Raw genomic sequence first — 13671 nt, forward strand, 5'->3', positions numbered from 1 at the left:
ATAGATAGATAAAGAGAGAATGAAAGAAACAGAGAGAAAGAATGAGAAAGAAAGAAAGAAAGAAAGAAAGAAAGAAAAAGAAAGAAAGAAAGAAAGAAAGAAAGAAAGAAAGAAAGAAAGAAAGAAAGAGAGAGAGAGACTGTGAGATAGAAAGAGAGATAGATAAAGAGAGAGAGAGAGAGAGAGAGAGAGAGAGAGAGAGAGAGAGAGAGAGAGACAGAGAGAGACAGAGACAGAGAGGGAGGGAGAGAGAAAGGATAGCTAGCTAGATAGATAGATAGATAGATAGATAGATAGATAGATAGAAAGTGAAAGAGAGAATGAAAGAGAAACAGAGAGAAAAAATGAAAAAGAGAAAAAGGAAAGAAAGAAAGAAGGAAAGAAGGAAAGAAAGAAAGAAAGAAAGAAAGAAAGAATGAAAAAGAGAGGAAGATAGAGTAAATGAATGAGAGACTGTGAGATAGAAAGAGAGAGATAAAGTGAAAGAGAGAGAGAGTAAGAGAGAATGAAACAGAAACAGTGAGGATGGGGGGGGGGGGATAGATAGATAGATAGATAGATAGATAGATAGATAGATAGATAGATAGATACTGCAAAAGAGAGAGAGAGAGAAATAGATAAAGGATAGATAGAAAGATCAGACCAATTAAAATTGCTTACAAATAAATGGCAAAGGATAGAATGTTTCTCAACAAATCAAACACGAAATATAGAGAAATATAAATAAATACACACACATATATATTTACAAACACATAATGCACACACACATATGTATACAATACAAATAAATAAATATATAATTTTTTTTTCTACACACACACACATAAATGATATATAAAGCCTCACACGTTGTATACATAATGTATATCTATAAACAAGCATTGCCATCCAAGAACTAGAATATTGGTTTCAGATGAAAGGAGGACACATATATAGATGGAACTCCATAGACAGAGCTGTGACCCGGGTCACCCCTCCATACACAATCCATGATTATAAATACTGGGTCCAATACAATGACAAAACAGAACTCCTGGAATGATACATAGTAAAGTCACAGTGAACTGACATTTCCAGAGACATTTCTTTCTACTTCCCATCCGTCAGATAAAGAGGAGATGCAGCAGCAGTGGCAGTATGGGGGCTCCAGGAAGATGGGGGTCCTTACCTTGATATGAGAGGCCGGTGTTCCCTGAGTCCATCATCTATAGAGCCCCCCCAGTAGAAATGTCACCCTCCATCCAGCACTCAGGAGATACACGCTACCAAGGTAACCACAGGAACATCTCGCAGCCCGGCTTCCCTCCTTCTAACAATTTACTTAAAGGATGTGTTCAGACAAAAAATCCCAGAGCAGTGGAGGGTGCTGGTCTGGTGTTCTCTGGTGCAGACAGAACTTGTCCTGGAAAAAGCAGCACTTTCAAAGTTGCCATCACCTCTGTGAATGTGCACATGTAGAAGAAAAGGGAAAGCAGAGATTTGCAGATGGGGGAGGCTGGAGTAGGGTGGTGGGGGAGGAGGAGAGGACGGGAGGAGGGGGATATGGAGGATAGTGCTGTGATGTGACATACATAAGGAATGAGCCCAGGAACAATACTGTCAGAGCAGGCAGGGCGGCCGCCTTCCGCAACACACAAGTTTGGGAAAGCCATGTCTGGGGGGGGGAATCCTTCCTGATTTCCAGGGATGGTCTCCCGAAGATTAGAATATTTGTCCCTGGACATGTTTCTGTGCAAATTGGGGGAAATCTGGATTTCTAGGAATGGTCTCCAGGCTGAGAATATTTTTCCCTGTAAATGCTCCTGTTCAAATTGGAGGAATTCTTCCAGATTATCAGGGATAGTCTTCGGGTTGGGGGATATGTGCTTGGACATTTCCCTGTTCAAATTGGGGGAAATTTTCCAGATTTTCAGGGATAGTATTTGAGTTGGAAAATTTGTCCCTGGGCATGTTCAACATCAAATAGAGGGATATTCTCCAGGTTCAAAGATTTTGTTCCTGGAAATGTTCCTGTTCAGAATTGGGAGAATTCTTCTGGATATCCAGGGATGGTCTCCAGATTAGAAGATTTTGTCCCTGGAAATGTTCCTGTTCAAACTGGAGGAACTCTTCCAAATTATCAGGAATAGTCTTTGGGTTGAGGGATATGTGCTTAGACATGTTCCTGTTAAAACTTGAGGAAATTTTCCAGATTTTCAGGGATAGTATTTGAGTTATAGAATTTGTCCCTGGGCATGTTCCTCGTCAAATAGATAGGATTCCTCTAACTTTCAAGGGATAGCCTCCAGGTTCAAAGATTTTGTTCCTGGAAATGTACCTGTGTAAATTTCAAGGCTATCCCTTGAAAGTTAGAGGAATTCTATTTGACGAGGAACATGCCCAGGGACAAATTCTCCAACTCAAATACTATCCCTGAAAATCTGGAAAATTTCCCCCAGTTTTAACAGGAACATGTCTAAGCACAAATTCCAACACAAAACCCAAGACTATTCCTGGTAATCTGGAAGAGTTCCTCCAAATTGAACTGGAACATTTCCAGGGACAAAATCTGGTAATATGTCAGATTACCAGGGGTAGTCTTCAGGTTAGAGGGTTTGTCCTTGGGCATGTTCCTGTTTCAATTGGGGACATTTTCCAGATCTTCAGAGATAGCTTTTGGGTAGGAGGATTTGTCCCTGGGCATGTTCCTCTTCAAATAGGGAGAATTCCCAATATTTTGATGCTGGACATATTCCTGTGCAAACTGGACTGATTAATCAAATCTCAGTTTAAAGTAGATGGAAACCCCAACTGGATGACATCTAGTTTGCTGAAGCACTATGCATCGAAGACAGTTACCTTTTTTTTCTGTAAAACAGTCCACAGTACTTACCTCTCCAATAGTTCAATATTATAGTGATTGGGTATATATACTTTCATAGCCACCTTTGCTATGATCACTTTGTCGTTTGCAGGCTGTATATTAGAATGCTAACTAATTCATTTCTAATCTACTTTAATCTTCCTGACAAATTAAATAATATCCCATTTTTATTTCTTTGTGGATGTTTTTAAGTAGGTATTCAGAGCTGGTCTAATCCCTATCTGGATGACATTTAGTTTGATAAAACACTGCGTGTTAATAATAATTGTTCTCTTTTCTTCCATACAATACTGTTTACACTTTTTTTTAATCCTTTTTGGTAGCTCAGTTTGGCTGATCTCCTGCACTCTTTTCATCCACTTCATGTCTACATGCACACAGTCACAATGGCCATCAGGACAAATAGGAGAGGAATCCCCCCAACAGGGACACAGCAATAAAAATATGACATTTCAATGGGAGCTGAGCTTAAAGTGGAAGTCTAATCAAATCCTAACTATACTTAAACCTGCTCCCAATCCAATTCTAAGTCTATTCTAACTACCCTGTAGAGGAAAGATGTCTATACTCACCTATAATGAGGGCGCTCCAGTCCAGTTACATGATCGGCTCCCAGCACCGGCTTCAGTGTAGAGGAAGAACAGCCGACAATAGATGTCCCTTAGTTAGTGGGTGACATCACCATCCAGCCGTTGTTGGGTGATCCCTCCTGTTCATTGAAGCCGGCCACTGGAGAGATCATGAGTGTCCTCAGTATAGGTAAGTATGGACATCTTTTCTTTCATAGGGTAGTTAGAATAGGCTTAGAATGGGGGTGGGAGCAGGTTTATGTATAATTAGGATTTGACCGAACTTCTAGTTTAAAGTGATTCTAAAGGCTTACATTTTTTTAAATAACAAACATGTCTATACTTACCTGCTCTGTGTATTGGTTTTGCACAGAGCTGTCCGGATTTGCCTATTCTCGGGTACCCCGTCAGCATTCCTGGCCCCTTCCTCCTGTTGGGTGCCCCCACAGCAAGCAGTTTGCTATGGGGGCACCCGCTGCTCCATTTGTCCAGTCACACGCACAGCCATGGCTTGGCCCCACCCCCTCTATCTTCTCATGGGCTCACTGGCTGTAATTGACAGCAATGGCTCCCGCTGCTGTCTCAGCCAATTTTATTCATTTTTTTCTTTATTTCAGATACTTATATAGCGCCGTCAATTTACGCAGCGCTTTACATATATATTGTACATTCACATCAGTCCCTAACCCTCAAGGGGCGTACAACCTAAGGTATGAGAGGGAGTCCTGGGATAGCTGAGACTCCAGCGCACATCTCTGGATTGAGAAGGGGCTTAGGTGAGTATTAGGGGGGGCTGATGGGATGCTGCACAGAGAAGGTTTTTTACCTTTAAGCATAGAATGCACAATAGAATACACATAGATGTGGGCTGAGCCTAATACACATAGATATACGCTGAGCCAAACACAAAGATCATTTTCCTTTCTCTGCATTCCTATTGTAAATGTATGGTAGAAAGTGACACATTTTGCTCCCATTGAACAAAATACGAGCTGGTATATTTGTATCTAGTCAGCGTATACTTGGCAAGATCATTAATTCTAGTCGAGGATAATTCTGAAGCCGGTGATTCTATAGGCGACTGTACATCATTACTGAACTGAAAATTTACAAAAATAGCAAAACCAAGGCAATATCTGTAATTTCCAAAGGAAGAAAGAGCTCCATTATTAGCTGGAATCAAATATAGGAACATTATTTATGTGATTGTGTAATTATGATTATGTAATTATGGGAAACGCACTGGATCACCTTCACATCACAAAGATGTATGTTCAGTCATTAGTGGCCTGGTTCACACCAATGCAGTATCCATTTTATCCATTTATCAGTGCTTTTTGTATTTTTTTCCTTGTCTGTTTTTGATGCTTTTTTAATGCATTTTGCATTTTTTGGGGGTCCAACTTGTTGCTGGAAAGATTAAAAACACGTAATACAAAACGCATAAAAACACATAAAAAATGCACTACATGCGTCTTCTGCAGTGTCTCCATCGAAGTCTATTGAACCAAAAACACAACATTTTTCGTTTACAAAAAGTCCCTGACCCGTTCCAAAAATGCAGCGGCTCAAAAAAGCATAGATGTGAACATGTCCCATAGGAAACCATGTTAAATGGACTGCGTTTCTGCAAAAAAGCACTGAAAAACACATTGGTGTAAACCAGGCCATAGTCTCTGCTCTGCCACCTGTCAATCAATAGACATCTGCCTTTGTCCAGGGCTAAAATGGGTCCCCGAGCAAAAAATGATAAAAGAGACCCTATGCCTGAAATGTGTGGTAGCACTAGAGCACCATAAAAACAACTCAGTGTGTGTGTGTATGTATATATATATATATATATATATATACATACATACAGCAGATAAAATAAGTATTGAACACAGCACCATTTTTCTCAGTAAATATATTTCTAAAGGTACTATTGACATTCCATTTTCTCCATATATCAGTAACAACCCAAGCAATCCATACATGCATACTGTATATGTATGTGTGTGTATAAAAACCCAGATGTAGTGGTATAACCTCCTTGCATCCAACTGACTGCCTGCATTAATCAATCAGAAGCCAGTGTGCGATGGCTGTCATTTAAACCACATATTAACCCCTAGTAGACACCATTGTTGTTGAATGCTGTCCTTTGCATTCGAATGCAGCGCTGCTCAAACATATGAGCTCAAACACAAAACAAAGCAAAGGCTCCATTTGACCTGCTTTTCCTGCAATATGAACTGATCTCAATAGGACCTGCTGCGTTCGCAGAATCACAAAGCAGGTCACAGGCAGCCCATGGACATCATTTATATTACAACATTACAGTAAATCAGAATCTTCAGACTTGGGATTCAGGCGCAAATCCAATGCAGGAAAACAACGCCCATCAATATGAACCCTTATGAGGATCTGGAGATCTGGAGAGCCATGCATTAGGCAGCATTAGAGGATGGGATTCTAGGAAGCATGAGGGCTGTTAGGGATATAGTTACTCAGATTGCCCCTTTACCCCCCAAAAATGCCTGCCATGCTTCCAATGACACAGCATAATGAAATTGTAGTGGAGAGAAATGAGATTTGCAGCAAGACACAGCAGATACTTGGAACAGTGCAGAAGCTTGGTGGTTAGCACTTCTGCCTTGCAGCACTAGGGTTCTCCATTCAGATCCCAGCCAGGGCACCATCCGTATAGAGTTTCCATATTCGTCTTGTACTTGAATGGGTATCTTTTGGGTTCACTCTCACAGGCTAGTTGGCTTTAGTACATTTATTTATTTATCTTTTTAATTTATTACAGGTACTTATGTAGTGCTGTCAATTTATGCAGTGCTTTACATATATCTTGTATATTCATATCAGTCCCTATCCCTCAAGAAGTGTACAGTCTAAGGTTCCTAACTTACATTCATACATACATACACTAGGGCCAATTTACCTACCAGCATGTCTTTGGAGTTTAGGAGGAAACTGGAGTACTTGGAGTAAACCCACGCAGACATAGGGAGAACATGCAAACTCCAGGCAGGTGGTGCTGTGGTTGGGATTCAAACCAATGACCCTAGTACTGCCAGGTGGAAGTGCTAACCATTTAGCCACTGGAATGGCACAAAACTGTGACTTCGTAAAATCTCCATAGGCGACAATCTAAAAGCCTTTACAGGTTACCACTTTAGATTTACACAGGTGGTCTGGTGCTAGAATTATTGCTCTTTATCTGATGTTCGCGGTGATACCTTACATATATATAAAGCACTGCATAAATTGACAGCACTATATAAGTACCTGTAATAAATAAAATACATGTATGTAGGCATGTGAGATAGGTACCTTAGATTGTGAGCTCCTTGACAGCAGGGACAGATGTAAATGTGTAGGCAGGTACAGTCTACATTCTCCACTGCAGGTGGAGCTCTTCTGGAATGGCAGTGCAGCTGGAGGAGGAAATTGTGTTTCTTTATGATTCCCTTGGTCCCCTGGGCAGCATTATGGTTGGCTACATTAGATCCATGTGACCCTGGCAGCCATCTTGGGTCATGAAGAGTCTTTTTATGCACCTTTTGGTGAGCAGTTGCGAGTTGGCTAGTGTAGGAACATTGAAGGAACAGCATACCCGTCTGCCAAAAACAGCACTTGCAGCAGGGAGAGGTTCCAGAGGAGGAGGGAAACAGTGGGGCCTGCATCTACATCGGAGCAAGCGCCCTTTGGGTTGGACCAGCCAGGCCACACTCCGCTCCCCTTGACAGGCACTGTCTCCAGTTCGGGCCTATTCACCACTGACTGAGTTATCCAGGACTCTGTGTGTTCACTGCCGCAGCACCACGCTGCACCCACCAAATAAATGTACAATTTTTAGATTGTGAGCTCTAATGAACAAGGCCCTGATTCCGCTTGTATTGAATTGTATTGTAACTGTACTGTCTGCCCTGTAAAATGCTGCACAAACTGTTAGCACTATACAAATCCTGTATTATATTAATATTAATAATATCAAAAATGTAAAATGCTTCATAAAATTGTCTATGCTTTATAAATGTCTGTAAAAAATAAATACTGAGAAGGCAGATAAGGAAAGTGGGTGACACAAAGGCCAGCCAATAGTGTATGTACTGCTTAAGGATCAGATTAGCAGCAGCGTGTTCATTCTGTGTTATTTTCCTGAATTTTAATGAAAGAAAAGCCAGGCAGAAAATGATTTGCTGCAGCCAGGGTTTCTACGTACCCCTACCTATGCCTACACTCTCACATACTGTCACAAAAAGAAAACGCTTTAAAAGATTTATTCAGTCTGTTACTATCCTTTATAATATTTATGATTTGTTTTCCTGCTACGTTGTGGAAGCTCAGCCCTACAGGTATACATGAATTACATGTGTGCAGAAGGTGGAGATACATTGTCAGAATTCCTACAGAGGCTGGTGGTATTGGAACAGCTTTATGAGCGTGCACAAGGCCAGCACATGTCCTGAAACAACAGCTGGAAATATCTGACCAACAGCTGAAACTCCAACCAACCCCACCTATGAAAAGAGAGAACAACATTCAAACGTAGACATTGACCCTGGTCAACACAAAATACAGTACAAACAATATTGAAAACCTGAATCTTACACTGAATTATGGCATTACTGAAAAACAGAGAAAATCTTTTCTGGTGTCTAAGACTAGACATACACGTACACATTTGGGCTGAACAAGAGAAATCTAATAGATTTCTCCATCTACACTAAACAGCACTGATGGACCAATTTTCCCTGCTGGCTCTGTCAACAATTTTCCACCCGGATCCTTCAACAAAAGTAAAAAATTTTACTTTTCCAAGCTGCCTGGTGCCAAGAGGGCCACACACAGCTTGTGCTCATTCAGAAATTTGAGCAATGTATGGCCAGCTTAAGGCCAAGGCAGAGTTGATATTCAGGGACGGACACTTCCGGACATGTTGACCTCCTAGTCACCTGCTACACTGTGACAGACCCAATCAAGACAGGGGCTTTTGGAGGGGACTCCCCTATCAAAAGTAGACTAACCAGCTCCCTGACCTCCACCTGGTCTGGAGGTGCATTAGTAGGGCAGAGTGAACCTAAATAGTCGATCCACATGATCTCCATTCTTGGCCGCAGGGAAGAGTTATCAGTAGGTGTGGGCAAAAAGGTCCCTGCAGCCAGTGTCCATGACAATGCTCTCCCCTGTCCCATAGTCCGGCAGACCCAGCTAGATCCACCACGGGTCGGCTTGGGCTGTCCGGGAGCATCTTATAGTTCCATTTGCCGAGAAAGCCCAGCAACATTCATCACGTTGTTGTCCATCAGTAGAAAATTATCTGCTCTCTCTGTGGGCCATGATCAGTGGGTAGAAGGCTAGCCCCCTTCAGAAGCCACTGTCCTCGTGTCTGTCACAATTGGTGTTAGCAATTCTGAGTCAGTTTCTTACACTGATCCCACAGAAGGCAACAAGAAACATTTGCTCAGTGTTCTTTGCCTGCTCTAAGCCTACTGGGATTCAGTGCAGGCCATGCATGGCTTGGGCCCACTTTGAATAAATGTGACTCTGACACTAAAATGAATACCTAAAGCAGCCTTTTCATCTCATAGGATCCCTTGAAACAATTCAAGGAACCCATGCAATTCATTGGGGCCAGAAGAAAAAATACCCCATACATTGGTGGTCAGAATGCCTATCTTACATAGAGCAAAATGATAATTTATTTCTTGCCATTGACCGTCAATTGGCATTTGCCCTGGACCTATGCAGGCATACCAAATGGGGATGGTCGATCAGCCACCTTTCAAGGAACTCCTAGAAAACTCTGATGGAACCCCAAGGTTCCATCCATGGAATCCTTGTTAAGAATGGTTGACCTGAAATATACTTCCCATGCAAATTATTTTAAAATCTGCTCTTCTGCTGCCAATCTCTGCAGCACTAACAAGAATCTGCCCGTTGAAGACACTTCAGAGAACAACACTTCCAGACATGTTGATCTCCTAGGCACCGGCTACACTCCAGATGGTACTACAAGACATAGAAGTGATGTAGGGGTCAGCAGATCAAACCATTGATCTCAGTAGTTGACCAGGGATCCAAACACTCCCACAACTGTCAAATACTGAAGAGATTTTCTGAAACTGCAGTGATGGAACGGAGAAGAGGAAGGAAAAATGGCTACCAGAGAGGTGGATATACATGGTCTTTTTACTGCACACAGAGATTCTCACTTTAGAAGCTGAGGCAAATCAGAACCTGCTTCATTTCCTGGTTGGAGGATATCTCTGGATATCTCTTGCATATTCTAGCCCTTCCCCCTCAGCCTTACTGTCCATGACCTGCCGCCTCCATTCAGTGAATTTGAGTTTTGGCAGTTATGGAGACTCCGCATCAGATGTGGATGTTGCATGCAAATGAGAGCTGTTTGGGAACACCCACTCCTCCAGAATGATATCCACCCATCAAGGCATTTTGATATTTGCAGAACTCCTTCCAAAGGCCAGCCAACTGCTTGCATCAAGACTGAGCACTCAAGAAGAGTACTGAGGCAGGGTGCTGTGATGTTTTCAGGAAGCTATGTGCAGCACACTGCCAGCCCCTCACAACCACTATAACTGGGAATGGAGTAGTTAAATGAAAATGAGCACTTGTGACCACTGGAATGACTCACCTTAAGTAGAAATGTTCCAAATGTCTGATTGTTGATTGTGCATTCTCCATTCACCATAGAAAGTGGGGTGATACTTTCATCACATTGATGCTGCAATCATACACCATACAAATCTCCCAGCAGCATGCATAGGCAGACCATTGGTCTCCCATGAAGGACATGTGCAACTATAGGTGGTAAGAAATAGTTTCATTGTCCCCCAAATCAACTAAGGCCACAGTCTTAGTTGGCCAATGTTAAAAACACACATGAGAAGAAAGGGCGGCCGATTACCAGGGTCATGCAGCATTAAAAAAAATTGCGCAGGGTAACGAGCATGTCCAGCGCTCATTATGGCTAAATTGTTAGCCTATGTATGGCCATACTCAAATCTGTATCATCACTTGCTTTTACTCCACAGAGCCTCTCCAAAACAATACACTGTTGTCTCTCTCTCACGTCTTCCATCTCCCAAACCAATTTCACCTGCTCGGCATCATTAAACAAAATCTATCGGGCTTTGAATACATCAGGCCGGGTTCTCCTGGAAAAGACACAATCACGCTGGCACAGCCAGGGGAACATTATCTGTTAGTCTTATCTGGATGTTAAGGGAAAAAAGCCAGTCCCAATCATTAGATATACCCATCGTTTCTCACCCTTGCTGCTAATCAAATAACGTATTACGAAAGATTCACCCATACTTAATTTATCAGCCTCTTTAATATACAGAGTGTGACCACAATGAGCAGCAAGGGCAATCAATGCGCCCTGCCTCTGGCCACAGATTAATGGCTGTGACTTCCCGGTCAATAATTTACAACACCCACAGCCAGAGCTCAGTTCAGGAACACAATATAGGGCTTGCAGATATCTCATCGACATTGTGAGCCAGGGTGATCCTGCCATGTACTAAGTGTGCTAAAATTAAAACCAGACAAGTATGAAGATAAAACTGGTACATTTATATTTGCATCGGTCATTTTGTAGTATACAATATCATTTTTTTGGAGGATCTAATTTCATTATTAATGCTCATATTTTTTTTTAGTAATTTTGAATAGTGGTCTGTTTCTCTTTGTATATTTCAATGCAAAAAATGCATATTTTTTTTAAAAATATACTCTTCAGATTTTTTTTAACATATAAAAAAGTCAATTTAATATATATTTTTAAATACTGTATATATGTAAATGCATTCCAAAAATTAGATTTGTATTTCTTAAAAACGTACAGTATATTTGAAATGTATTTTTTTAAATATTTGTCATAGAATTTGTAATAAAAACGCATTTCAACATAATATATATATAAATAAATATATTTTTAAATATATTGAATATGGCCACAATTGTAGTATTTCAAATATATGTCAATATATTTGTGAAGAATTTTTTAAAATATAGTTCAAATATATTTTTCTTCCATGTGGGATGTCTCCACTGCTCTACAGTCCAGTGGCGGCGTGGTTTTCACCACTGCATCTGACGCTTTACATTGCACTTCGTGGTGTAAGGCTTGGATGCAGCTGCTAAGCCATTCCATGAAGCTCTCTACGCACTGTTGTTATGCTAATCTGAAAGCCACATGAAGTTTGGGGGGTCTTTAGATATTGAATCTGCAGACAGTTGGTGACTTCTACGTGGCCTACCACTTCGTGGCTGAGTCGCTGTTGTTTATTTATTGCACAGGTGGCAACCTATCACAGTACCACGCTTGAATTCATTGAGCTCCTGAGAGCAACCCATTCTTTCACAAATGTTTGTAGAAGCAGTCTGCATGCCTAGGTGCTTGATTGTATACACCTGTGGCCATGGATTGGAACATCTGAATCCTATGATTTGGAGGGGTGTCCCAATACTTTTGCCAACATAGTGTATATATATATATATATATATATATATTTTTTTTTTTTTTTTTTTCTAAATCTAGTCATACTTTCCAGCTGGACTGTAATTGTGAAAGTGGAAAAATTGCACTGGACCCACAAGGTTGTCCTATTGGTGCTGCTATCCATTAGTGTTGTGATGATTTTGGTGGGGGTGGTCTGGTTACTAAGCAGGCAGCTTAGGAGAAGAGACGCACAACACCAATGTTCAACTGTCCAGGTACAATTTTATGGCCAGTAAGGGTCAAAAGGACAATAAAAGAAGTAGCCAACATGGTTCGGGGGACCAACGGCATCCCCTTTATCACAGGTTGCAGAAGGAAACAATGTATAAGGACTGAATAATTAGCTTTTTGGGCCCCTGAAATGTGTTGGCTATACCTTTTATTGTATCTTTGACCCATACTGGAATACAATTGTATCTATACTATTGAATAGTGGTGTGATGCATTATTTTTATTCTTGCTGTTCTGCCAAACTCTGCAGCCAGCCTGGTGACCTGACTTTTCTCCACTGCATTTAGGCAGTCAGTCTAGGTCACCTCCCTGCCCTCAGCATGTTACTGGATCAGCCTGTGATTGGACAGTGAAGCAGCAGCTACTGTCAGCTTGTTACTTATCTGAACATGTGAATACAAGGCATCTGGATAACTCCTAGAATTGCTCCCCCTCCTCCTTACCAGACTGCTCCTGTACAATGGAATTTGAAATAGGAAAAAATATAAAATAACAAAACAAATGACTGAATAATAAGATTGCCTGTGAGCCTCTTCTGATGTAAAAAAAAAAATAGAAAACAATGCCTCCTCCCTGCAACAAATAGATTTACTGTCCTTCTGCCTGACCGACAAACTGACCATCTGTCCGCCAACTGAAGCTCCGCAGAGGATGGGTGATGCAACAGGACAATGACCCAAAGCATACAAGTAATTCAACAAAACAATGTCTGCAACAGCACAGAATACGCCTTCTGGAGTGGCCCAGTCAGAGTCCTGACCTCAACCCGATTGAAATGCTGTAGCATGACCTTAAGAGAGCGATTCACACCAGACATCCCAAGAATATTGCTACACTGAAACAGTTTTGTGAAGAGGAGTGGTCCAAAATTACTCCAGATCTTTGTGCAGGTCTGATCTGCAAATACAGGAAACGTTTGATTGAGGTTATTGTTGCCAAATGAGGGTCAACCAGTTATTAAGTCCAAAGGTTCACATACTTTTTCCTCCCTGCACTGTGAATGTTTACATGTTATGTGCAGTTAAACCATGGCAACATCTAATGTTTGTGTAGTATTATGTTCAGCAGACTGTGTTCTTCTATTGTTGTGACTTAGATGACGTTCAGAGCACGTTTTATGCCCAATTCATGCAAAACTCCACATAATCCCAAGGGGTTCACATACAGTTGTGTCCAAAATTATTCAACCCCCACTGAAATTGAGTGTTTTGGCCAGTTTGACATTGCTTTTGATCATTCAGTCATCTTGCTTACATTTACATTAAAGAGGCACTTGTAGGTCAGACAAATATAACATAACAGTTATAATGAAATAACCACAAATGTCTTTTCTGTGCTCACAGCATTATCAGTTTTATTCAACCCCCAAGTGACATTCAATCTTAGTACTTAGTACAGCATCCTTTTACAGTTATAACAGCTTTTAAACGTGAAGCATAGCTTGACACAAGTGTCTTGCAGCGATCTACGGGTATCTTCGCCCA

This window comes from Staurois parvus, unplaced genomic scaffold, assembly GCF_062004578.1.
Source record: "Staurois parvus isolate SC_StPar_1 unplaced genomic scaffold, SC_StPar_1.0 ptg000027l, whole genome shotgun sequence".
Lineage (NCBI taxonomy): Eukaryota > Metazoa > Chordata > Amphibia > Anura > Ranidae > Staurois > Staurois parvus.